This window comes from Haemaphysalis longicornis, unplaced genomic scaffold, assembly GCF_048455015.1.
Source record: "Haemaphysalis longicornis isolate Haplotype H1 unplaced genomic scaffold, Haemaphysalis longicornis Haplotype H1 scaffold_1, whole genome shotgun sequence".
Classification (NCBI taxonomy): Eukaryota; Metazoa; Arthropoda; class Arachnida; order Ixodida; family Ixodidae; genus Haemaphysalis; species Haemaphysalis longicornis.
Genome location: NW_027526203.1, coordinates 245,274,815 through 245,302,624, shown reverse-complemented (window position 1 = coordinate 245,302,624; position 27,810 = coordinate 245,274,815). Strand labels below are relative to the sequence as shown.

The following is a 27,810-nucleotide window of genomic DNA, read 5'->3' as shown; positions in this document are numbered from 1 at the left end:
TAACGGGCAAAAGTTGTTTGAAATTCCAGCGCGCGCCGCGGACGAAGCAGCCGACCGATCGCCGCCATCTTGGTCTTGTTTTGAAGCTTGTTTCTTTGTGCGCATTTTGCGACATCTCAAAATGGTGTCGCTTGAGTAGAACGACCAGTTTTCCAAAGGTGCCTTCTGGGCCGCCGATTGGCTGCAGAGCGCGCGCGCGGTTTGAGTTCGTCTCATGACGCCTCCCATTGGTCGGCGCGACTGCTACGTCAGTTTTTTTTTTTTTTTTTTCGCCATCATGGCGTCTGCTACCCGCGTCTGGCGGAGTCCGCTCTTGTGGCGCAGCGCTCGCTTAGAGTAGTTTTGCTAGACATTTTCGCGGTTTCTTCGGATTCTTTCATCGCACACATTCGTGACTGATGCCAGGAGACGTACAATTGAAGAGAACGACCCGCCATGAGTACGGGAAGCGAAAGCGTCGTCCGCCCGCATAGTGCGACTTTGGCCCGCTCGACTCAGCCGGATGAAAATTGCTCGCCGCCTCGTATTGCTTCGCCTGTCCCATCCCCTGACCAACTACCTCGGGAATCCAGACCTGGTCCAAGCACGTCTTGTCGACTTGACACAAGGTATTACACGGCGGAGGAGATCACCGCGCGTACGGAACATGCAGACGAGGTCAAGCGCGGCATGGAGACCAAATCACCTACGCAGCGGAAATTCGACCTCCTTGAAGTGGATCTGGTGCACTCGGAGGTAGAATCCAGCACAGATTTTGTCTTAGTGGATGTGGCAATGCTGAAAGACCTTTTTGCGCATGTTGAGGGCGGCAAGTGCGGGCTGGCGGTGCCGGATTTGAGACGGCTGACAGGCAGTACAGACTCGCCGTGAGGCTCCAGGTGACGTGCTCGGTTTACGAACATCGTGTGGAGTGTTTTTCGTCACAAAGGACCGAAGGATCTGGCAACATCACTCCTTTCGAGGTAAACATAACGGCCTTGAAAAGTATTCAAAGCATCGGAAAGGGGGTGTCTGCTCTGTCGGATTTTTGTGCTGGGATGAACTTATCCCACAGAGGCTAGCCTACACCTCAAGATGTTCCAAGCACACTTGAAAAAAGTGGTCCAGGTTTGTGAGGACACTGCAGCAGCCTCTGAAGCAGATAGTGTGTGTGCCGTCAAGGGCTTGTCAGGGACCTTGCTCAGTCGCCAAACAACATTGATGTCATGTTTGATGGCACGTGGATGACCAGGGGACGATTGTCGCACATTGGAGTGGTACAGCAAGCCTTCTGCAACTTGTGAAACCCAACCCCTCCCCCTCCCACTTGAAACTTCAGCGTTGCGAAATCAAAGCTCAGTGTTTTGTCACAGGATCGCCCAAACGTTTCCTGCCATACTGCCATAGGCCAACAAAGCTTGCCCTTCGGCTACTTTTTTTCCCCCAAAAACATCACGTCGTTTGACCCCTGTATCCTCTCTGCCGTGCATTTGACCCCTGTATCCTCTCAAACTTCCTGCGCAAAAACCACGACTAAAATAACCTCACCAAAGAGCAAAAAAAAAAAAAAAAGAGGGCATCTAAAGCAAGTTTTACCCCTTCGCTTCCTCCTCCGCCGTACCCAATATTCTGCGTACCAAAGTGCACTGTAATGAATGATGCCAGTTTACGAAGGACTGTTGCAGTTTTCACAATGCCAGCGAGACGACACCAGATTTTACAACGCCAGCAAGACGCCAACCGATTTGAAGTCGATAAATTTTGCTGAATTCCTGATGGTGTACGTTACTTGGCCTCTGGTATCTCCAGTTGTAGTTGACATTTTTGGAATCCAAAGACAGATTTGGGAATGGGAAGAACATGTCTTTGTTACAGGGAAATACTGCAGTTACACTACTGACCATTCATTTCATAACACATGGCCAAACTTCAAATGCAGTTTTCTCAGCTTCATATTTTTGGTCGTTTACGTCAGCCTTACGCAGCTTTTTGGGAACTTCTTTTTGCTTCATAAGGTTAATCTTGGTACCGTTTTTTTTTTTCAGTACAACCTGAGGTACCCGATGACATTCTTCGTTTTTCTATTTACGCCATGCATAAATAATGACTTGCAGTTATTTTGATGAGCCAAAATATCGAATACTGGCATCTTTTATACTTGACATATTTTTTTGGGATGCCATGACTTTAGAGAAAAAAACTCCCAAGCATTTCCCCGAGGGTGAACATGGTTAAGTGCGAATGCACGGGGTGATGCTGTGAGGGGGAGTAAAGTTAAAATCCGTTGGCATTCGCCCGTGAGCGCGCGCGAGCCGACCCACGGAGGTCTGGCAGTTTATCGCTGCATATATAGGGGGGTACGCCGCGCCGAGCGCGCCGAGCCAGGTGGCTGAGAGAGGAGGCGAGCGCAAGGGGAGAGGGACAGCGGCGCACGGCAGCTGCAGCCGAGCGAGGGGGAGAGGAGAGAGTGTGACGTCACGGTGGAGAGAGAGGCGCGCGGCAGCTGCTGGGGAGAGGAGGCGCGCTGTGACGTCATACCATGACGTCACGGCGCGAGGAGCGGTGCGGGGAGCGGCGCGCGGCGCGCACCCGCGCAGCCACGGCGAGGAGGCGGAGCGAGCGCAGTCACGTGGTGAAGTGACGTCACCGCGCCGTTGCTACCGACGCTCCTCTCCGCTCCACGCCGTTGCTAGGGAGAGGAGGACTGCGGACGCCGCCGCCGGTGGTGGAAGGTTTGGGGTCGCTTATAAAGTGCATTCGCACTTAAAACGAAGAATGTCATCGGGTATGGGAACTCTCTGGCTATCAATTCATGTAATAAAAAGCTACAAAATGCAATGCGAAAGTTTATTAAAGCTGCATAAGAAATTGCCTAATTACGGTTAGACTTTCCATGATAACTTTCAAACTACTAATAGCAGCAGCTCAAATGTAATTGCATATTTGAAATCTACAGAGAAAAATACATCTGTGTGCAAATTTTCATAAGTTTCTACCCATAAATAAAAAAGTTAGTTTTAAGACCTTCGTCCCCCCTTAAATTTTTATATTACTTACTATGTTAATGTTTATTCTTTTATATTTTTATCAGGGTGTCAAACCGGAACCGAATCGAACCGAAAACCGGAACTGAACCGGTATTTTTGCTGGAACTGAACCCAAACCCGAACCGTTATTTTTTGAGCACGCTGAACCCGAACTGGAACTGAACTGAAAAAAGAAATAACGGTTACCAGTTCATGCCGAAATGGTTCGACCCTCCATTGTTGATATTGCACAGTCAATGCAATTTAGGCCTTTTTTTCTTTCACGTACCATGAACTTCGTACCCGCTCGCGCACTTTCCCCTCCAGACAATTGAACACTATCGCGCTGTATGTAACAACAGGGGAAATGAATGAGCACCGATGTAGCAATAGTCTGTTGCTGCTGGAAGCGCGAGCGTAGAGCAAGCTGACCAAACTAAACGTCATTCTCAGCAGCTTGCAGGGGATATAAAACGACTTTGCCCTTCCCTAGCTGCGACTTTATTGGAGCAATCAGGCTGCAGGAATGCTCCACTGCGCAACAGCGAAAGCCCACACCTGATATGTGCAAACTTTTTGCATTTCATAATTTGTTTAAAAGGTCCGACACCTTATAATGATGTACTCAACAAGTGTGACCGCAGGAGCTGCTCAGTGGCTAAGCCGTTTGCTGCTGACCACAAGTGGCCTCGATCTCCCTTCCCCACGACTGTCTTCCTGAAGTAGATGAAATCAAGAACGTCCGTGTATCGAGATTTTGATCCATGTTTAATATCACCAGCTGGTTAAAATAAGTCGGCTGGCCTGCAACATAAGCTGCGCCTCGGAGCAGAGATATAGCACGGGGCATCAAATGCACCAGTTTTTTTTTTAATGTGTTTACGCAGAAAACAACAAAAAAAGAAAAGGCGAATCACGTTGTTTTAAAATATTACGCAAAAAGTAAGTAAAACCGAATAAGTAAAAAAAAGCACCAGAACGGGGATATTGCTCTGTACTTTTCTTTGCCCTGCCTTTCACAACCACTTGTGTCATAAATGCGAAGGAAGGGACTTCCGTGGTCAGTTTTTGAGGGCAGTAAAGTGGACAAGTTCCGTTTTTTACAGATACAAATAAAAACAGATATTTCAGGGAAAACTGTTAAGGTGCGCACTTAATCCCTTGGCAAAAAACTGCAGCCCTCGACCTTGTCTTGGAAGCAGAAACAGTAATAAAGCAGATGACACATGCAGAAAGGCAGGCCGGTACCTCACACTGCCCCATTCGCTTAGCGATCATCTTTTCTGCTTTTTCTGCTTTTTCTGCAGTTTTGTCTCTTTCAGATCTGCTTTTTTTCAACTCACTACATTACTTCTACTGCTACTCGTTCCGGAGGGGAGTACTGCTATGGACGAATTAAAGACGTCTACTCAAAAAAGTCCCATCTCATGCCTTTAGACCTGCCGCAGCGGCTCAGTGGTTAAGGCGTTGGGCTGCTGAGCACGAGGTCGCGGGTTCGATTCTCTGCCGCAGCGGCCGGTTTTCTGATGGAGGCGAAAAGCAAAAACGCCCGTGTGTACGAAATTTCGGCGCATGTTAAAGATCCCCAGGTGGTCAAAAGTAATTCGGAGCCCTCCACTACGGCGCGCCTCATCGCCTGCATTGCGTCGGCGCGTTAAACCCTACAATCAATCAATCAGTGGTGCCTTTAGTTCTGTTTGATGGGATCACTTGCATTATAACGTGCAGTAAACAAATTGATAACTGTGCTTCAAGTCCTCCCTATTACTCTTCACTGCTGACGTGTAGTGTAATATTTTTGAAGTTTTTCTTTACTTCTTACCTATTGGAAAACTGGTTCTTTCAAATTAAACCAAGTTGTATTTTGTCTTCAAGCACCCTTAAATACTTAAACACGCACTCAGTGACTCACTCACTGATTTACTATTTCACGCGTTTTGTGGCTGGTATCTGTTTAACTGGTGTTCATTGGTAGCCCCCACAGCTATGACAGCGCACCGACCATAGTCCAGGGTTCGTAGTCCGTATGCTTGAGCATAGTCCTTATGGTTGACGTGGCTCCACCAACAATTGATGCATTCCCCAATGGAGGCGAATGGAATGGCAGAAATTTTTTGCCTCTGGCTGTGGCTGGACCACAGATTTGTAGCCTGAGCAGCCCAACATATGGCTCACCGTATGTTCATTGGCGTGATGGGCATGACAGAACGGGTTTGTTATCAAACTTTGATGGCCACTCTTCCTGAACAAGGCGGATGCAGTTTTTTCATGTGCCCTCAACTACGTAACAGTGCTAAGCACTGGTGTATGTTCAAGTCGATTAAAGTTTCAATAGAAAGGCAGTAAAAACATTCACAGCTACAATGCCAGATGCTCTACATATTTTAAGGAGTGTCTCCATAGACAATGGTGATTTCAATTCCTTCAGGATTAAAAACAAAGCCCACACTTTCCATGCTCCTATTGTTTCGCTGCTTGTTGTCACTTTGTCATGGAATGTCATTTCCTCCTGGCGTACTCTGTGTTAACCACCACGAAGTTCCATGCATAGTTCATGCTTTTGTGTGAACCAGTTTTTACACGGATGGTTTTAAACCGAAGCTTCATTAGGCAAGGTGATAGGAAAATCCGGTGGTTCTATGTTTGCAGAAAACTTTTCCGGCACAACCCCATGCGCATGCGTGAAACAACTAGATTGGAGAGAAAGTTGAAGTAAGAACGAGGGAGTGAAAAAGAGTTGCAACAGAGCGCATGAGCAGTAAGCTACTGCGTGATGCGTTGCTGAAGCGAAAACGGTGGGATGGGGCTGCAGTGCTGTTGGCAGAATAGCATCAGCGTGACAATGGCGAACACTGGTCGCCCGTTACTTTGAAATGGGAAGGCCAAGCATCACACGTACTCCTGAGGAGGAGGCAGCTTGGGATCAGCGATGCCGTGAGCAGAAACAGGAACGAGCTGAGCTTGTCTACACCGTGCTGATGCTGCAGCTCGGGCATAAGAACAGACCTAATGAACCCTGAGGAGTAATTGACGGCTGAGCACTGGCCGCACGTTAGTTTTGCGGGTTAGCCATCTGTACAGGGTTCATGGGCGCATTTTAGTTGTTATTTAATAGTCATGGATGTGTCATGGTTTGCTGTGGGTCTTATTTTTAGTGCGGGTTGTCACTTTCTGGTTTGCCGAGGCAATTTTGGACTAAAGTACGGGGACGTACCCAGGATCCTTATTCAGAAAGACCAACTTGTTTACATGCGTCATGTGGACTTCTAAATGCATTGATCTATTGTTTTTTATATATGCAGGCACGAGGCTTCAGCCATCCCATTTTCAGCAGAGGTCGGTGCTGTAGACTGCAAGCTGCAGGTCCCACTTGGGGCCACGTGGGACCTGTTCAGAAGCCACTTGCAGGCAAGTGGAACTACTTTGAACACCACTTCAAATTTTTGTCTGGATTTTTCACTTTGATCACCGGTTTGATTCCTCAGAATCTTCATTTTCACTTTTAATGCTCTTGAAGGCTATTCCAACAAAAAGTACCATGATACTTTTGTTTTTGTTGTTAGAAGGGGAACAATCTTGGGCCACATTGGCACTGCGCTGGACAGACTTCACAGACTGGACACACTTTAAAAGCCCGCTCTTTTGGATTGTCTACTAATGCGTAGTGTGTAGCATGCTTATGCTACTTGTCTAAGGTGTGAGTTCTTTTAGCCAACTTCCTTGGTTTTTCAAAATTTTGTATGATTAATTATCTCCATTTATGCTATTATAACGATTACAGGTGGAACTTCAGCCAAATCTCCATTTTTGGGAAAATACATGGCATTACACTGTTCGCCGTTTTCGCTATTTTTTTTCTATTCTTATTTCTTGGTTTTATAAAATTCTGTTCCTTATCTCCATTTACGCTATTATAATGATTGCAGGTGAAACTTCCGCCAAGTCTGCATTTTCGTGGAAATGCAGGCCGTTCAATGGTTCGCCATGTTCACTATTTTTTTTTCTATTTTTCTCCTTTTTTAGATTTTCAAAATTTTGTTTGACCACTTACCACCACTTAAGCTATTATAACAATTACAGGTGAAACTTCTGCCAAATCTGCATTTTTGTGGAAATGGAGGGCATTACACTGTTTGCCATATTGCTCATTTATCTTTATTCTAGTTATTTATAGGTTTTTCAAAAGTCTATTCGACCAATTATCTCCATTTTTGCTGTTATAATGACTGCAGGTGGAACTTCGGCCAAATCTGCATTTTTGTGCAAATGCAGGGCGTTACGTACACAGTTTGCCATTATCGCTAGTTTTTTCTATTTTTCTTATTTTTTGGTTTTTCAAAATTATTTCTGTCCAATTATGTTTAATTATGCTCTTATAACAAATACAGATGAAACTTCCGCCATTTCTGAATTTTTGTGGAAATGCAGGGCATTACACAGGGCTGTGGGGGTACTCGGCAAAGAATGCTACACATTAAAAAAATGCACAAAGTATAAAAACAATAGAAATAGGCAACTGTACTAAGGCAGAAAATTATTTCAGAAAATGTGAAATATGCAAGTTGTTTCTGGGTTCCTTAGCTATCATTCAATATATAGTCGTAACATTGATGTAACAAACTTCAGTGTAACAAAACCCTTGATGTAACAAACCACGTAATTTTTTTTTAATGTAACTTTGAATGTATGCACACGTAACCACGTAACTTTGAATGTATACACACCAGGTATTTTTCACCCTCTGTGTAACAAAGTCCCTTTTGCTGAAATTTCAACGTAATGAAGTTTCATGGACAACCAGGCACCAAATTTTGCTTGTAGAAGTAGATTTTGGGAGACGGAAGTGCCCAAACGGGGTCTCTATAGAGACAATAAACACTTACTGGCCACCCAATGCCACGAATGCAGCGAGGCATGGAGTGCGTGAGCAAGCTCCTTGCCTACAAGCTGCGTGCCTACAAACTGCGTATGGCGCCACCGCCGCTGCTTCATGCCACCGCTTTGCCCTTTGTTCGAGTTCGCTCATGCTTGTTGGGTTCCATCGTTCCAGCAAGTGCGCGGCAAAGCATTTGTGGGTCTTCATAAACCTTGTGCATGCATTTTTTCACGGCTGCGTCCGCAATCACGCACAGGCGACGGCTTCTGCCTCAGCCGAAAAGCCACTCCTGCCGCGTGCGGCAATGGGATGGGCGTGATGACTTTGATGGGTGTGAGGCTCCTTCCACTTTGATTTGATGGGCGCCTTCCTAAGTGTGCGGGTGCTGTATTACAGTGCAAATTTTGCCCACAATATCAGCTTCTTGCCCGCATAAACAACTTTGTTTGCAGCTCATGTAGCGTCTCAGCAAGCGGTTAGAAGCGGTCGCTGGAGCTACCCGCATTGCACGGGTGGTCTCAGCGGCTGCGTCAGTGTGCCTGTGGCTCGCAAGACACGTTTTTGCGGGCAGAAAATGCTCAATGCGGTTCACACTTATATGCCTGCGTAGACAATTAAGCTCCAACAGAAACAGTGCGCTAGCCATGTATGCACGCCACGTAAGCACGCCACGTCAATGTAGCGAAATTTCACTGTAACGAAGTAAATTACAAATTTTACTGACTTCTTTACATCGAAGTTTGACTGTATACATCAATCCTGTGCACCATGTTCTGGATTTTGTAAGGCCTGTCAATCTAGCGTCCTTGATGGCTGTGCCACTCAGTGAAGCAGTCACGCAACGGCGGAAAGCAAAGGTAAACATTGCAAGTGGAGCAAAAGACGTTCGTTCTGCTCTGTGCCTTTGCTTTTCGTAGTAGACCTTGCAATTCCTTCTCTTCTGCATCCTTTTCAGCTGGTGTTGTACAGAATCCAAGGGTGAAAACGGGGAATGTCCTTGTCGTTCTCAAATATCTGCTTCATTGGAACTAAAATCTGAAGATTTTACGTCGTTGCTGGAGTCAACACTGCTGCTGGATTAAAAAAATCAGCAGCAGCAGCTTCCGAAGTCCCTGTGACAGTAGGCAGCCTTTGCGAGCACGGCATGAAGTGGTTGCCATTGATTGTCCTACTCTTGCTTCCTTGGGTTTGAATTTCACTCGCTCCGTGGCCTCTGCTGGCAAAATGTAAACAAACAAAAGCGAAACTAAAAAACGAGTTGCCATTGAATACGGCAGATGGCGGTAGTCATTTGCAAGGTGCCGTTTTTAGTTTTCGTGGGAGGTTTGAAGTGCATAATTGGAACTGCATGTCCGATGGCCTATGGTACCGTAACGGAAGAGTTTGTGCAGATTTTAGCCCAGGAGACCAACTGAGGGTTGCACTGATGTGTGTTTGGTAAATAAAATTGACTTGACGGGATTGAACTTAAAAAGCACTGTGCAATGGGTAGAGGCCTCTCCCCGGGAACTCTAATGGAGGCTTCCTCTTCGCCTTCTTTTCAGATACCACAGTTTCTGCCATGAAAATATGAGTATAGCGGTATCATGGGAAATCAGTGTGGAAGCATAAATACGGCAAGCGGTAATACCGTAAAAACCTGCGTATAATATGAGTTTTTTTTTCTAAATTTTACTATGTAAAATTTGTGCCTCATATTGTATGTGGATCTAAAAGTTTTGAGCCAAAAATTTGCACTTTCGTTTTTTTTGGTGCTATCATCATTAATACTTGCAGTGGATGGTGCGCCATCTTGCTGTGGCATCAGCTGGCTGCTGCTTCTCGCAGCCGATGCCATTTTGACCTTTTTGACCACACAAAGGATCGGCACGCTCACCACAAGTCTAACGATGTTGGGGGCACGAAGGCAGTATTCGGCTGCGTTTAAAAGAACGCAGTGTCTAGAGTTACGTCCGACGGAACCCAAAATTGAAAACTAGAGTTACGTCCGACGGAACTTTAAGCCAGTTTCTAGAGTTACGTCCGACGGAACCCAGAATTGAAAACTAGGGTTACGTCCGACGTAACTTTAAGCCAGTTTCTAGAGTTACGTCTGACGTAACCCAAAATTGAAAACTAAAGTTACGTCCGACGGAACTATAAGCCAGTTTCTAGAGTTACGTCCGACGGAACTTTAGGCCAATGTTTTGAGTTACGTCCGGCGAACGTGAAGCATTAAAAAAAATTACAGCTAACGGCACCAAATACCATGATGCTCCATAGGTGTAATCTGTCACTTGTACGATACACGACGTACGATGTACGATGCAGCGCTGTGGGTTCGAATCCCAGCTGGGTTGATGGATTTTTCAATTAAATAATTCAAAAATTTTCGTACTAGTCCTTGCAGACTTCTTTCCATATCCAACATTTATAAAGTTTACTGCGTGGTTTCCCATCTACTGCATGCCCACCTATGTAATCTCCGTAAAATGTGCATGCAAAAATTAAGCTTGGGTGTTTTTAATGCCTGGACGATAATGTGCGAACCATTTCCTTCAAGAGAAAATTTCAGCTTTTCACTTCAATATCATTTTGCTGGCATCTGAATATAAAGTGACTGTTTGCTCCACATCACAAATGGGCGTAAAAACCACCCACTCTGTCCATAATAGTAGCGACTTTGATAAAATACGTTTTTTATTAATCAGCCAGATCAGTTAACTAAAATGTATCGACATTTTTTATTCTGTGAAGAAATAAAGGAGTACCAGGACATTCGCTTTATTATCACTAATCAATTATTTATTATTAGTGGTAGGTAATTGATCGATTAACCTTCCGATTAATCGATTAATGCTTTAGTCACGATTAATTGTTTTAACCAATTCAAGCTTCTGAGCAACAGAAAAAAAAATGTCATGTTGAAATTATACGCAAGCATGTCGAGTATCATATTCGTGTTCAAATAACCCACCTTACGTCAAGACAGAAAACGATGCCAGTATGCGAAAAGATGGCAGTGATTAAAACAGAAAACAGACGGCAAAATAGCTACTCAATAATATTTCATCGACAACTCTTATCACAACTCGTGTATCTTCATGCCACAGGGCAAAATTTCAAATAAAAAACTACAAATATACACAGTACAAAAAACGACCAGTGGGCAATTATACATACCGTTTTGCCGTTGTATAAACTATTTCTGTAGTAAGAAAAGCGCGATTAATTGGCGCCATCGGAACTCATGGCGGGCGCTGATGTTCCTGTTTCTAGAAAAAATGTGAGTGACGAACGAGCTGATAAGCGTCGCGTCCACATCATGCGCCGTGATGATGACGTACTTACCTCATCCGGAATGTGTCGGAACAATTGTATGAGCATATTGATCTGATATGTACTACTACATAATTATTTTTGGTCATTTTTTTTCTAAAAAAAACACAACCGAATAATCCATGCATAATCGAATTAATCGATGCCAATTAATCGGGTTGAAATATTAACTGACACCGAGCCCTATTAATTACTCTTGAACCATGTGAATTGGTTCAAGAGTCTTCAAGAGCTGTAAATTTTTTGTGCTTTACATTATGCCGGACGTAACTCAAAACATTGGCCTAAAGTTCCGTCGGACGTAACTTTAGTTTTCAATTTGGGGTTCCGTCAGACGTAACTCTAGAAACCAGCTTAAAGTTCCATCGGACGTAACTCTAGTTTTCAATTTTGGGTTCTGTCGGACGTAACTCTAGAAACGGGCCTAAAGTTCCGTCGGACGTAACCCTAGTTTTCAATTTTGGGTTACGTCCAACGTAACTCTAGAAACTGGCTTAAAGTTACGTCGGACGTAACCCTAGTTTTCAATTTTGAGTTCCGTCGGACGTAACTTTAGAAACTGGCTTAAAGTTCCGTCGGACGTAACTCTAGTTTTCGATTTTGGGTTCCGTCGGACGTAACTCTAGACACTGCGTTAAAAGAAAAGTTATTTTATGTGCCGAGACCATTGGGAATTGTGCCGCAGGACGGCAGTTCGGTATCACCGAAGGCAGCATCCGCGGGTGGAGAAAGCAAAAGCAGGCACTTTTTTCGTACAACGGTTTGAGAAGAAGTTTCCGTGGACCAATAAACGGAGTCTTTTCCGATATCAAAAAGGACTTAACCGCCTTCGTGCAATGCCAACGCGCTGCTCATTTGGCTGTCAACATTGAACTGCTGCAAGTGAAGGCATGCGAAATTGCCCAGGAGAAAGGAAATCCTCAAAAAGACTTCAAAGCCAGCAAAGACTTGGTGTCGCGTTATATGCGCTGCGCTAGATTTTCTTTATGTCGGCGGACGTTCATATCACATAAACTTCCTGAAAGCTACGAAGAACAGCTAGTGGCTTTTTAGCGGCACGTGATAAGGCTGCAGAAGAATGTCGACTTCCAGCTGGGCCTGATCAGCAACACCGATCAGACACCGGTGTACCTTAACATGGTGTTGGCGCTCAGAGTACAGGAGGAAGGCTCTAAACAAGTTTACGTGAGGTTGACTGACAACGAGAAAACAAGGGTCACTGTGATGTCCTGCATGGCGGTTGGTCGCAAGCTGCCACCCTACATAGTGTTCAAGTGGAAGACGCTACCGAAAAGTGAGAACTTCCCAAAGAATGTTGTTGTGCGTTGCCAGGACAAAGGGTGGATGGACGAAGAGCTGGTGCTTGACTGGATAAAGTCTGTGTGTTGTCGGCGTCCTGGAGCACTGTTGGGGTTCCCGTCAGTGCTCGTGTTGGACGCCTTTCGCTGCCACCTGGCTGATTCCGTGAAGAAGTTGTTGCACAAATCCCGCACCGAACTCGTTGTCATTCCATGAGGAATGACATTCCAGCTGCAACCACTAGACGTTTGCATCAACAAGCCTTTCAAAGACCGCGTCAGGTCCTGCTACCAAGAGTGGATGAGGTCAGGAGACCCGGAAGTGACACCTACTGGACAGCTGAAGTGGGCTTCGCCCACGGTGCTTTGTGGATGGATCGCGGATGCGTGGGCCAGCATCCCAGAGGAGCTCGTCAGTTGCTCTAAGAAATGCGGCATCTCGAACACCCTTGATGGCACTGAGGACCACTTTCTGTGGAAAGAAATTTCCGACAAGGCGACTTCAGGAGACAGCGACAGCAAAACTGACGATGACTGAACGGACGTCGGGAGAAGTGCCAGCGAATCTAATGATGACTGAACGGTAACTGCAGTGCAAATAAATGTTTTCTGTGCGCTCTTTACCTCGCATTATATGCGAATGAAAACTTTGTTTCTGATTGTGCTGTCCCCGAATTACACCTCGTATTATACGCGGGTTTTTACGGTAGCTAAAGCCATAGAATTCAAACTCAGGGGTGATCCAGCTGTGCCATTTGTGCCATTTTGCTACAATTGTACTCTCCTGCGCTCTGCTGCGCCCAGTGGTGTTTTACTTGCGCCAAATGCTCCGAACCGCCTGAACCCGGTCTTTCGGCCGAGAGTTGTCCCCTCAAACCAGCTGAAGCGAGAGACGATCATTCTGCCGCCCTGCCGCTAACCAGCACGATGGTTCCTAGGTTGGCAACTTGGAGGAAGCGGTGCGCTCGATTATTCGGTTGCCCCCGCCGAGCTCTGCTCATGGTGCAGCCACAGTGCAGCAATAGTGCAGCCACGGTGCCGCTTAGGAGCAGAGATGGTGATTCGGCAAGTCTCCGGTGGCGTGGACCGCAACGGAGTGGTTTCCCACACTGCTGCAAACAAGCATAATGGCATTACTTCATGTGTATCGCTTGTAGAAAACTACCGATTGACGTTCGGCCACTCGTGACAAGATGCACAAACAAGAGTCTATACTTTTCTGCGCTCGCGGCGAATCGTTTTATTACTGTGCGGCCTTATATTTAGGGCTACTGCAGTGGAGTAGCGCTAGCCAAAACTGCATCAGCGTAAGTTTAAACAACTTGCCGTTAGGGATTTTCACAGAGGGTTTCTCTTTTTTTTTTCATTCCGCATGACGGTATTGAAAATAAATCCCCTTCATATTGCTCTTATCCACCGCCTGAGTGGCCGGGAATGGGGTGCTGATGTTGGCAATGAAAAGTGGCTCAGGTGGAATTTGGAAGAAAAGGGGATCTCATGCCGTGCGTTGCTGAAAAGGGCTGAAAACATTATTTCATCAGGGCAGGCTTTATTAGCAGAAGGCAGCTCTGCCTTTAGCCACACCCTCTCTGAGCTGAATGAACTTAATAAGAATGCAAGCAAGAAGCAATAGTATGGTGTGACGTGTGTGAAGTGCAATATTTTATGTCTAAATATTGTCGAGCCGGACCCTCCGAGCTGGATGAACTGAACGAAACGGCAAGAAGCAACAAATCAGAGCAATATGTTTGAGATAGTGAAATAATTTTATTGTAAATAAAATGGGCCCCCTTTTGGGATCAGTAAGTTTTTGTAATGATTACTTGGTGTTTTTTTTTTTAAGTTAAAGAAACGCTTGTCATCTGCTTCACTTGCAGCGGTGTCTAAAGGCTGTGGGGGCACACATTTTTGGTGCTTTAGTTACCAGTTTCAGAGTCTACAACTGTAGGGAAGTAATTAGCGTTGCCTAAATGGCTGCCAGCCTTCTTTATCTCCAGATAAATGAAGCTGCAACATAAGTTTTGTGCTGCTCCCAAGCTGCTCCAAAATCAAGCTCTGATACAATAGTGCTCCAAAATAACATTTTTTCAGCTCCAAAAATTGCTCCAATAGTTCGAATGGCTGGATCACCCCTGCAAACTGAATTTGGGAACCAAAGAAGGGTTCGGAGGAGATGAAAAGCGAATTTTCATGATATACACGGAGGTTAGACTACATGTCTCTCTTGACCACAGGCACAGGAAGCATTGGTGAGATTACAGAGTGTCTTGAAATCTGCGCGTCATCTGTATTGTACTAACACATACCATGAGTGTACCTTTGTTCAAAGGTTGCGTCCTGTATCCTTGAAAGCCGATTGGAAGGGAAGACTGTACTGGGCAATGTTTGCATGCGTCAACTCTTGGTTTGTTCTACGTATTTGTGTTCGTGAAAGGGGCGCTATTCGACTTGAGTGTGCCTTACCACAGTACCCGACTTGGTGAGCCAGGGCTACAGAACCCTATTTGTTGAAATTGTGCGCAGTTCTCCTCCGGAAACCGGTATTCAAGTGCATGGGTGAGACAGTGGATGGGTGCAGCAAGTGCCAGCCGGCTCACTTCGCCTCCGCCATACAGTCAGCTGGCCGTCCGCCATGGGATGACACACCCAGGTCGCCGTTTGTCACCGTACACCAACACATCCTTTCCAGGTAACCAGACAATCTGGCAAGAATGAAGATGTAGTCAGAACTTAGAACTAATGTGCAATCTGTGTCTGCCTGTGCAACCCAACCCCGTCGTAACAAACATTCAAAGTATAACTGGCCTTATGATTAGGAAGGTAGCTGCGAACCGAAACCGGTGCTAAAGAACATGGGTATGAACTACAAACAAGGACTAGGAAAAAGGACGTGCACTAAGTGTGCACTCGTCCTTGTGTTTTTTTCTTAATACCTGTTTGTTTTGCACAGTCCTAGCCATTACAGTCGAATCCCGCTACAACGAAATTGACGGGATGTGTGAAAAATTTCGTTAAAGCGGAAATTCGTTGAGGCGAAATCTGCCCCAGCACACCACGGAAGGGCAAGAAAATACCCTCGTATATTATCCGCATCACTGACAGCATAGAGCAATGTTTAGAAAAAGGACTGATGCAATGGTTATCTGTTTTTTACCAGCACGGAAAGAGTGGGTTAGGGGGTGGGGAGAACAGTTGAAGAAATGCAGTCGCAAAACATATTGCTGTACAACAAGGCTATCTACTGAGCTGATTACTTGCAGATAGCTGCTCTGCCATCCAAAGCCTTCTTTAGCTTGTGGCAGGCAGGAGAAGTGCTGTTATCTTATCCTCTGACTAGGCAAGGAAGCAACCGACCTTGGCAGGCAAGCCTCCCATGCACGCTTGCAGTTATCGCCAGCGCACACTCGTGACTAAGATAGGGTGACTCAGGTTCAAGACTTGACACAAAAACATTATTTTTGCTTTTTACTTTGAAGAACTGTGGAAGGAAGGCTGCAATGATAGCTTCTCACAACACATACATGACGACGACACGCCAGCAGCACAGCATATTCGCGCGATTTCAACTGGATACGGATTGGCTGTAGCTCTGGCTTGGCGAACCGGACCTGCGCCTCCTGTAAAGACGACCAGCCATATCGTTATCACCAGCAAACAATAGCATCCATCCATGAGTTTGTTTTTGTTTGTGGGTGGTAGTGTGGACGCGCGGCGCACATTTTCGGAGAAACTAAGCGCCTTGAATGTATAAAAAGTTACAGATAGCTGACGTTACGCTTATGTTATTGTAAAATAATTGCTCAAACCCAGCCCCAATCAGCAAAAATTTCGTTCAAGCGAAAGCAAGCCGTTCAAGCAAATTTCGTTCAAGCGAATTTCGTTCAAGCAAGAAAGCAAATTTCGTTCAAGCGAAAGCAAATGGCTCGTTGTGGCAAGGACTTTGTTGCATTGACTTCTATGGCTAGCTGATGGGGAATTGGAAATATTTTGTTGAAGTGGACTTCGTTGTAGTGGGATTAGACTGTAATCACTTCCAAGTACGCCGGCTCGGTGTGTTGCTGCTGAACAACCCGCATGCAAAATTTTTTGTTGTTCAAGGTACTAGTTTTATTGATTTGAAACTGGAGTTCCGCTATGGATGTTCAGCTATCACTGTTAATTGAAGCTGAAGAAGGCGAGGTCACCTTAGTAGGAGCTATCCGCAGGGAAGTTTGAGAGTATACAGGGTGGATATGGGGCAAGCGGATTTTTTCGCACTAAGAATAAAGCACGAGGCACCTGGCACTATTGTTTATAAAAGCGCAACTATTTGGGATAAACAGGTGGGTTTTGACCTGAAGACAAAGCTTCCCATTATACAATTTCGGCTTTTCCGTAAGGACTTACAAGCATGTCAAAACAAATGTTAATGTGCTTTGCTGCAACTATTAATTCACTGAGTTATTACAGGCGAAGCAAAGATCAAATTCATTTAGGATAAGGATAGAAGCAGCCTCAAGTTTTTTTAGCGTGAGGGTTCCAATTGGAGCAAGACCACACAACTGGAAAGTAGGGATCATATCAATACACACCTTTCACCTTTACACCTCCAGCACTAACCGAACCTGTCGCACTGTTTACCTCCATCATCGAGTTGCAAAGTGTTGTTTCGGGGATGATTATCGGAAGGCACAGTCGAGCCCCCTGGTTCCTGGCATGCGGGAAAGCACCACTTGGAGGGGCAAGTGCCACGAGCTGGTGCTAAATGAAAGTTGTTTCTTGTGCACGCATCATGGGGCAGGGAGATGTACTTTTTAGCCACACGAAAGAAAATAATTTTTCCAGGTTTCTTCCTGAGCATGATGACTACGCAAATAAGAGTCCAGAGAAGCTTAACCCTTTGCAGTCCCTTTTTCGGGCAACGCAAAACGGCCGTAGCGGTCAGTTGTCAGGATGTGCCTGACGTTGTTGTTCTAGGTTAAATTTCGCGGTACTTTTCACTGTGCGGTGCACACATTCTTTGTAAACATGGGGTGCCATCTCTTGAGGCATAAGTGAACTTTGTTGAAGTTTGCTTTATTTTGCACTAGGGTGCAACACAATGTTCAGCACGGGCCTTCTGGATTCGGGAGCGTTTTCATGCGCCCGCTGTTCGCTGAGAGACATTGCCGCTTTATCATTGCGGGCGTTCTATGCTAGTGTACTCAGCGAAAACGATGATGGCTCCAGCGAGGAAAAGAATTACGTGCCTTCATCAGGTTGTGGTGACAGTGATTTGACAGAAGCGAGGGATGAAGACCACGATGGCAGTGGAGACAGCGCCGGGTGGATGATCCATTACTCTGTGAGCTACACATTTTGTTGAAAGACAATGAAGTGAATAGGTGGCAAAAGATTTTTTTTTTCTGGCATCTAGAGGTTTCCATTGTCAATAGTTTTATTTGGAGGTTCACACAGCTGCAGAATCCTGTGGATAAAGGGTGGCGAAACCTGCGGTAGCGCAGCAGACTCATCCAACAGCTGGTGGGGGATCTGAGGGCTCGAGCCAAAAAGCAGGGCCCGTTTGCACGCGTGGAGTGCGAGGGAAGGCTAGATGGGATGAGCCATTTTTTCTACAAGCTCTCATGCTGAAGCAGCAAGGACTGTGCTGTTTGTAATAATTTAAAAAGAAAAGGAGGCAGGAGGGAAATGTAATTTTCTGCAAAACATGCAGTAACAACCCTAGCTTGCACCTAGGAGAATGCTTTGAATGGTTTCACACGCTGCTCAAGTATCAGTAAAGGAGTTGCAAGCAGAATGATAGTGAAAAACTAATATCCCGCGAGTTTTTCTTGCTCTGTTTGTGTTTTGCTTTGCGGTGCCAGAAGCTGCCGAAATGGTCGCAGACCGGAACGGCTGGAAAATGGGTAAAAGTTCCAGACTGCCAAGGGTTAACCATTCACTCAGAATCTGGGAAGAAGACAGGTTGAGAAGGAGCAAAGTCCTACGCACTTTGCTCTCTCAGTTTGTATACTTGAGACAGCCGTTGTCTGCAAAATCATGGTAATGAGATGCAGGTACCCGCCGAGATTGTAACAAAAAACTTGAAGGGGCCACGAAGGCATAATTCAACTGTGGTTCGTTAAAAAAAATTGTTTGGTCTGATAACAATGACACTAATTTTAACACAGACTACAATAATAATATACAGCCTATCAAGAAAAACTAGAAGTATTCGCGACTCCATGGCCACTTTTTGTAAAGGACTCCATGAAGTCGATTGGCGGTCGCCGACAAAAGATACCACCCTGCGACAAGGCTGTATGATTGCAGTGCTGCCTCTAGTTCTGCTCGATAGTGTCACTTGAATGCTATCATACAATTACCAAGCTGACAGCGTCATGTAGCGAAAAATTTGAACATGTTTTAGTATGTGTTTTATTGGTGTAAAACACCTTTCGTGGCTGAAATGGAGCTGAGTGAGTTACCAAAAGCTAGTCCTTTGAAATTGAACAAGGTTGTATTGGCTTCATGGCCCCTCTAAGTTGTAAAACTGGAGCTGTTCGTGTAGACACGTTTCCTCTATCCACCACCCAACCCCCGAAGAGGTTAAGGGGGGACACTGGTCTTAAAACAATTTCTTTTAATTTTCAAGTGAACTCTGTGAAACTTGTCAGTCTTGCTGCTTTTTTCCCACTGATTTCAAATATGCCAGTATTTTTTCAGTTGGTCAATTAGTTTCCAAGATAATTAGAGATAATTAGCCATTTTTTCCCCCACAATTAACAAAACAGTGTTGGTCACAAAACTGTAATCTTTATATTTTCCATTACTATGAACCCTGCTGAATGCAATCTTGGAAACAGTTTTTTGATGCATCGCTTGGAACTAATTTTACAGCTCATTAAACTTCGGTGTTTGAAATGGGCACTGAAAATGGTTCCTTGCCACTGGTGCTACCGAAGTTTAATGAGCCGTAAAACTAGTTCCAAGCGGTGCATCAAAAAACTGTTTCCAAGATTGCATTCAGCAGGGTTCATAGTAATGGAAAATATAAAGATTACAGTTTTGTGAGCAACACTGTTTTGTTAATTGTTGGGGCAAAATGGCTAATTATCTCTAATTATCTTGGTAACTAATTGACCAACTGAAAAAATACTGGCATATTTGAAATCAGTGGGAAAAAAGCTGCAAGACTGACAAGTTTCACAGAGTTTACTTGAAAATAAAAGAAGTTGTTTTAAGACCAGTGTCCCCCCTTAAGAGAAGTAGTTTTTTCGTATTCGATTTGTGTGCCTGGGGGCACACAACTGGGGGCGTAAAGGTTTACAGGCTTTGCCAAGGTTAAATGGATTCTTGAATAGCTACTGCTGCAGCTCTACAAGGGTTTCCCGTTAGCAAGGATAACGTTTGTATTGCCCGCCACTGACACATTTACTTCTACTTACAGCTGTCCATTTCACATTGTTTCTCATCTCATACCTTGTCGGCAGTGCTCTTGTATGGGTTACCAGAACTGCTGCAACTAGAGACCTGCTGTGGTTCGTTCCACAAGCTACGTGCAGCACTGTGGAGGCTACATTGTTGTCAACAGTCTGCCCATTGGGCACACCTAACTCACCGTGAAGGGGGCCTTGAAAGGACATTTCCTTCTCCCCTTTCAGCAGGTCGAACCGCAAGACCCCAGCATTTTTTGTCGCTTTCTTTACGGTGAGTTAGGCGCCCTCAGTGGGCGGACTGTTGACAACAATGTAGCCTCCAAAGTGCTACACGTAGCTTGTGGAATGTACTATAGTTTTATATTCATGCAATTTCATTACACCAAACGTGGGAAGACCAGATGCAATCCTTACGTGTGGGAAAATATTTTACTAAAGCTGGTAGGTTGAACTCGTTTAGTGGTCTTACAATTCAAAGTGTAAACATGGTAGCGTGCACTTCTTGCACTCAAGGTAGAGAAAGGCCAAACACGGTCGCACGTGGGCTTATGGCATCGAGGGTTAGCAAGAGAGCACGGGCCCAAATATTTAGCAGGGGGGAACACTACTTTTTAATAAAGGAGGAACTTAATGAGTTGAAGTGCATTACGTCGCATTCAGGCATGACGCAGCATTTGAGATTTGCAGATAAGGAAAGTTGGGACCTTCAGGACATGCTTCAGCGCACTACTTAAAAAGCTCAGGTGTGGATTAAAAACACAATAACCCGAAAGTAGGGATAAACAAACATGCAGAGAAACACTACTTCAAGATAGGTAATGAAAAGTTAGAGGTAGCTGATGAGTATGGCTATCTTAGGCTAGCTGTCCAGTACTTATGGGAATCATGAGTGATATTTTGCATCTGGGAGCACAACCTAAGCTACCCATGTCACAGAAATACTGGTGTAAATTCAATGTGTACAGTCGTCAAGAGCACTAACAACAACAGAGACGAAGCTGACACCAGCCTGTGCACACAAGCAGCTTCGGATAGCCTCTTGCACGTCTTTGGCGGCTGGTACTCGATGCTCACGAGGCTGACCTGCACTCAGCTGCTCCAGCGCATGCGCGCAACCTCGATGACTAGCTCAGGCACTATTAAAGGAGTACTGACACGAAATTTCAAAGCTGTGATAACTATGTAGAATGTTTCCTTTTTATCAGGAGATATCTCCCAGCAAGTTTCAATAGCAACAGTTCAGCGAAACATATTTAAAATCCATTTTAATCTTCGCCCGCACAAGAAAGCCCAGAGCGGGCCAACATGACATCATGTGCTACTTGCCCCAAACTGCCGACGTCGGGCTCCCGTGACAAAGCCGACGCGCTGGCTGTGGTTGGCGCACGCTGCTCGGGCGTGTGTACACGTCATGGTTTTGGGACTGACGTCATGCTGCCCGGGCCTGTGGGGACGGCGAAGACCTCGGCCGGTCTGGGCGCGCGCGTGCGCTCGCTCGCGCGCGCGCGCTTCCAGAGAGGCAGCGATGCGGCAAGAATGGTGACGTCATGTGATACATCCTGTTATGGCGGCGGCTCGGCGTTTTTCAGTCGAAACCGAAACTGGCACGAATAAACGACGCCGTAAATGAATGTTTACGCTGCGCTCGACCGTCTAATCTGTCATTCTATGATTAGTGGCCTGGTAGGCACGCATAGCAGCGAAAAAAAACGTAACGCGAAAATTTCGTGTCAGTCCCTGAGATGGATTTCGATGGATTTCAAAGTGGTTTTGTTTGTGTCAGAAATCTGCGCTCTAGTTCTTGTAGAGGTAAGTCTAAGAAGTGCTGTACTTACCCGATTCTAACGTGCACTTTTTTTCCGGAAAAATAGGCCAAAAAATCGCATGCGCGTGAGAATCTGATACAAAACCGAAACTGCTGAAACAGAGGATATTTCGTCCCACCCATCGCCATCTCAAGATGGCGCCAAAGCTTTTAGCAACGATTTTTCGGATGCAGGAAACCTAGGCGCCTAGGCTTTTCTATCGGTGTTCACACAAATCGCCAAATCGTTCAACTTGCATGCTTGATAACAGCAATGGCAGCAGCAACAATGACTGTGCGCCGCTTCCACGAGTGGCTTACGAGCAGATCTCGCGCGTTCAAAACGAGCGGTCGGCTGAAGCGTGCGCCTCTGGAGAAGCTTGCGGGATGGGCGTGCGAGGTGTGAGCCTCGATTCCATCGACCATGGCTGAACGTTCGTTGAGAAGTGTGGCATCGCGAATGCGCTTGATGGCACCGAGGTCAAGATGTTGTAGTCAGTGGAAAGCGACAAGGAGCTCTCGGAGAGTGACGAGGTGTAAGATGAGTGAGATTACTTTGGGAAATAAATCGCCCATTTCTCTCGCATTCGTTTTTCTGGGTCACAAAGTTCTTTGGGCGTTACAATCGGAGGCGCAAGTTTTTTCGTTTTTTTTTTCTCTCTTTTTTTCTTTTTTCTTCTTTCTCTTTTTCTTTTTTTTCCTGGAAAATCGGGTGCGCGTTAGAATCGAGTAAGTACAGTAATAGGCATGTTTGCTCCCGCCAAGAAAAGATATTACTCCGACAAAACAGGACTATTTGCTGCCTCGGCGTCATGCGATGACAAAGAAGTCCCACCTCGTCCGAGGGGAAGTATACATTTCATGCTTGCCCGCCTGAATTCTCCTCTGTGTCCTTGATTTTTGATGGTGACGCTCTAGCCCACATTTGTTTGAGGTGTCGTCGTTACCACGGTTATTTTACACATGGGACGATGATGCCTTTTTTCGATCTTCCCGATCCTTACGGACTTTGAGCAGGAGGTACTGCGTATACCATATTTGCGGGAGTCGACTGTGCATGCATGAGAGTTACCGTGAATGGTAACTTACCGGCACAGGGTTGAAGGGGTGACACATGCAGTAATGGTAAACGTAAACGTAACTCAATTGGTAAAAAACGTAATTGGTAAAAATTGGTAAAAAACGTAACTCAATTGGTACAGCAAACAGGTAGTGTGGGAGGCAGCAACAAGGAAAAAAATGTTTACACTCCACCGGGGGCGGTGGCAGCGATGGCCCGATAGTAGCTCGCTTTTTGCCGGCCCACAAGCGAGCGACGACTGCAGAAGGCATTGGCAGTGGTGTATTAATTTTTTTTCGCTTATCGCTGTCACCCACACTACCTTTGTTGTGCCATTCAGTTTTAACGGTTACATTTCTCACGCTGTTTGTCACCGTCGCTGAATGTGGTTACCCACTGCACGGGCTCCAGGGCCTGGCAGCACGCCTTTTCTCGGACTCGGGCCGGACTCCGGCTTGTGCAAAAAAGTTTTGGGGCCGTGTTGGCCCGAGCCGGCCTGAGTAGTGCCTGGGGCTCAGCAGTCGTGTGCCGCAAATTTTAAATTGTTGATAATAAAAAGTTGGCTCATTGATCTTTTAGGTTAAAAGAAAACAAAAAGTGAAGTGCAATCACTGTGGCACCATCAAAAAAATTACAAAATGACATATTGCACTTGAAAGTCTTAAAGTCAATAAAAGAAAACGTATATGCTCCACCAGCATATTGGGAGAGAGGGGGTCAGAAAACTAGAGCACTCTGGCCGTAGAGTACATGATTGTCTTTCCTGTGCTTTTCAAACTAAAGAAAAGATGACCTGGACTTTGCACATGAGGCAGACCATGCCACCAAAGATAAGCTAACCTACCCTTGGGTCTTACAATTTTTGTACTTCATTTTTTGCCAATAAAAACAACCTTTTCAGTAGTCAACTTTGTGAGCATAGGAAGGACTTGGCTTTACGTGGATAAGCACCAAGGAGAAGCCGACAAGAAACCTTCGCAAATTAAATTGAGAAAAGTTCAAGTGAAACTAGCTCTCGGCAGAGTGTGCTAGCCTAAAAACAAGTAGGACAGAGAGTTCTTTGTGAAACAAATTGAGTGAAACAACGAAAGGTGCAATATCTGTTCATGAAACGTCCACTTCTCTTGGCATCATTTAAATGATCCTCTGTGTACCTTGAGTTCGAAGGCTGTCACAAATGAAGTGCACATTTCATTGACATTCTCGAAAATACAGTTTCTAAGTGAGGATATTTATGTTGTACAGAGATAAGTTGTTGAAGTTTAATACAAATTTAAATCCAATATATTCTCTCTATGCTTAATTTTAGGTGAGACACCAAGCTTTTTTAGTCTCATGTTTAGAATCTGTCAGACTCTAGCTGTTATTGAAAACAGTCTTGCTAAGCTTGGCCTTATTTTATATAATGCTGTCAGGTTCATATTTTAAAAATTTATGAGGCTCAGGCCAGGCTTGGGCTTCTATCTAATGTTGTGTCCGGCTCGGGCGGGGCCCAGGCTGTGTCTCTATCGGGCCGGGTCGGGCCGGACCTAGAAAATCTGGCCCGTTCAGTGCTCGAGGTTACCCCTTTAACATCGCCACATAGCTTCCTGCGCCGGCGAAGTGTACCCTCCCGTCTTGATTACAGCAAATTCACTGCGCTCGGCACTTAGTACAACCAATAAAAGCATTCTTAGTTAATGTTGTTTATTACGTTATTCTTGCTAAAGATGCTCATGAGTACGACCTATGATAATTTTTTTTTAGTGGGCGAGCAAAATCTCCGTCCCTGCTCGTGCTGAGTCTCGCCCACCTCAAACAATTTGGACACGTTTATGAGCTCGCAGAGGTCTTTTCAGCCTTTAAAATTGTACTGGGCAAGGGAGTATAGGTTACTGCATAAATTATTACAATGCATTTTACTCATTTTATGCCGAAATATTTAACGGAGGTGTGAATGCTGGTTAACCTGTTATTTGGTGGCAATTGTTCCTACTAGATGGCGGCATCAACATCATGTTTCAACGAGTATCTACTTGTGTGTAGTTTTTGTCTTCGCAAATTCTGGAAATGATAAAGTTTGTTCATCGCGAACAGATATTGCAGATGAGCCCCGTCATGCTAATACTACAAGAAATTCCAGAGCTTCCTCCTTTAAAGGGGTACTGACACAAAATTTTGAGGGCGAGATAACTTCGGAAATAGATTGATATGAACACGCATACATCATCTGCAAAATATCAGCGGCGAATACAGCCTAGAACATATTTAAAATCAATTTTAAAGTGTGCGAAACGCAACCGAGCAGCCAGCAGAGAACCTCGCGCAATCGACATCCCCTGGATATTTTGTAAGTAAACAACATCCAAACATGTCACGAGTTTGTGTTTGCCGCTTCCACACCGCCGCCATTTTTCGCCGGCTTGCCGCTCTAATCGGAGGGCGGAGCTTCTGCTCTCGAGAACGAATGAACCGATCGTTGGCAACGGAGGCACCGTGAATTCGTCGGCTCATCGGGCAGCTGGCTGGGACCAAAGTTCTACAGCTATTTCAGGCACTCTATTTTTATTACTTTTTATTTACATTGGACGCGAAAACGCGCTGGAGACACGAAAGGCCCACTGAGCGAGCCGCACGGTCGCTGTGCAGGCGGCGGCCGCAGCCACAAAGTGGCGCAGGCTGGCTCAGGTAGCTCGAGTGATACCTTGTTATCACTGCATGAAATTGGACCCAAGTCCCAACCATGACAGTTTATACGAGAAAGGAGTTGATGCGATGGCATGTTGCATTAAAAATTGTCATCTGCACCGCTAACGACAGCGGCAATCGAATATCTGCCGCAGTCCTAAGCTGAACAAATCTGTAGGCGGACCTGTAGGCAGACCAGCTGGCTGCTCCCAGTGTGCGTCTTGCCACCCACTGTCTCGAGTGTCGTGCGTCGTTCTCTAGCCGCGGCAACAATTTGCACTCGATTTTGCACGGTCGCTTTTCTCACGAGATCAGTACAGGGGGGCATTCGCAGAAACTGCCGGTAACGCGGACTAGACAGTATACGGCAGCTCTGCTCTGTGATATCCCTCCGATGGTCAAGTGGTCAGCTTTGTTCACACAAAATCCATCGTTTCGCGGCACCCGCTGAAACCGAAACTGCGACTGGCCGCATTGAAAATGCCTGTAATTAAACAACCGTCGCACGCTGAAGCAAATGAGGTTTCTACAGGTGGTAAGTGGGTCACTAGCTACTTATCGCAATAAAAAAAACAGGATGCAAAATTTTTGTGTCAGTGCCCCTTTAACTCGTAAAAAGCTATCGCACAGTAGCGATCTCCCCAACGGAGAGCTAGGAATCCACCACTATAGAATTGCAGTTGTGTTTGGTAAGGGCTTTCCAACGAAAATAGCTTGGTTGAATTTGTCTCATGGCAGCTGATTGCTGCTAAGGAAAAAAAAAAGGTGTGTGTGTTTTTTGGTGTACGGAACAGTGCTTCCCAGTGCGAAAGCACATCCGGAAACGTTGAGATGCTTGAGGTGTACTGAAAACACCGAATCTACCATTCGCTTTGCAATGCTCGCTGACTACTCCACTTCTGGTGTCGATGCTGATATCCGCTGATCATAGACATCGTCGTTTGGAACAGAGACGGACGATTTGACATGCATTTTAGTGAAGCGGGCAGACACCGGATGTTGGGCGATGCTGAGAGCATAGAAAGCGGCCGGTTTTTACACGGTTTGAAAGGGCACACAAGGGCTCGAAGCAGACAGTAGTGTCTGCCCTTTTTACTATCCACATTTAAGTTTTATGCTTCATTTAAGGAAAAAATATGACCTTAGGTATTATGTAGCCTTGTTTGGTCGGTACAATGAGATATACAAAATATTGCAAGCTCAGCCAATCGTAGGGTGCATAGGGTCCCTGCATTGCTTCGTCATATTCGGAGGCTTCTGGTGTGATGTATGCAGTGCCGCATTTGCTTCTATTTGTAGGTGTAAATGTTGAATAACTTTGTTATTTCCATGCCAATCCTGATAATTCTTTTTGCATCTGTATCTGAACGTCACGAAGAACCAACATAGGGCCAGAAAAATACTTGTAAGAAAAACGTTGCAGGAGTTTTTAAAAAAAAGGGGGGGGGGGGGGGGGGAGTTTAAATAAAAGCAACATTAAACTTAGGTGCATTATATGGTGCATTGAATGAAGCTCAGCCTCAGTTGTCATTGTGCACGGCGTGTTTACCATCAAGCTTTTGTGTTATACGTTTTAGCTTAGGAAAGGGACCTTTGATTTTTCAAATAAATTGCTGTACTTTTATTGTCTATCCGGTCTCGCCCATTTGGTCCGCTATTTATTGGTTGCAACTACGAAGGACAGTCTTTGCGACCTACTGTGTCGCTCATCATTTTTAATGAACAGAAAACGACAGGGCTCGATGAAGGGATGAGGCAAAAAAAATTCTGGGGAAATGATTCAAAAACTGCTTGTTAAAAGCAGTGAAATGCATCTGAAGAGGCCTTTACCACTGGGGTCTTGAAAAACGGCAATTTCTCACAGCCCGCCGCACTTTATCCTGCAGCGGACTCGGAAAGCTCTATTGCGTCCCTTGCCTGCGTATCTTTTACTAAGTGCTTGCCCAGGAACAGAATCAGTTTGAAGTAGGGTTTTTGCTAGGTTAACCTACGTATGTTAATGTAATTGCCTTATACAAAATCCTTATTTAAGCTCGTAGTTTTGTGCCTCCTTTATTTTTAGGTGATATCACAAACATTGCTTTTTTGGACATGCCCGTGGTTTACATCACGGACCCTAAATCACATCGATTTCCCTTGGAAATTATGCTTCTTAGCATTAAACTTAATTTTCAGGTTCGCCAGGATTTTCGGGCTGCCACCTGGTCACGGAGCCAGAACGAAAGACCCTGGGCCCAGAACAGCTACTGCGCCATACTGGCCGGCGCACCAGGTGCTTGACTGCGTTTCAGTGATGGAAGTGCAGTTCCAAAAAATAAAAACGTATTCAAACTCATCCACCACTGGCAGCGACATCTTAAGCATGGCTCACCACGCACAGTTCCA

The 27,810-nt window shown here is 45.4% G+C and overlaps 1 long non-coding RNA gene across 1 annotated transcript; it reads left to right on the top strand.

Moving 5' to 3' along the window:
- Positions 1–6,307: 6,307 nt before the first annotated feature.
- Positions 6,308–27,781, top strand: LOC144169071 (uncharacterized). The gene is made up of 3 exons (XR_013322355.1): positions 6,308–6,413; positions 15,021–15,186; positions 27,601–27,781. It is a non-coding gene; the product is annotated as an uncharacterized LOC144169071 (long non-coding RNA).
- The last annotated feature ends 29 nt before the right edge of the window (positions 27,782–27,810 follow it).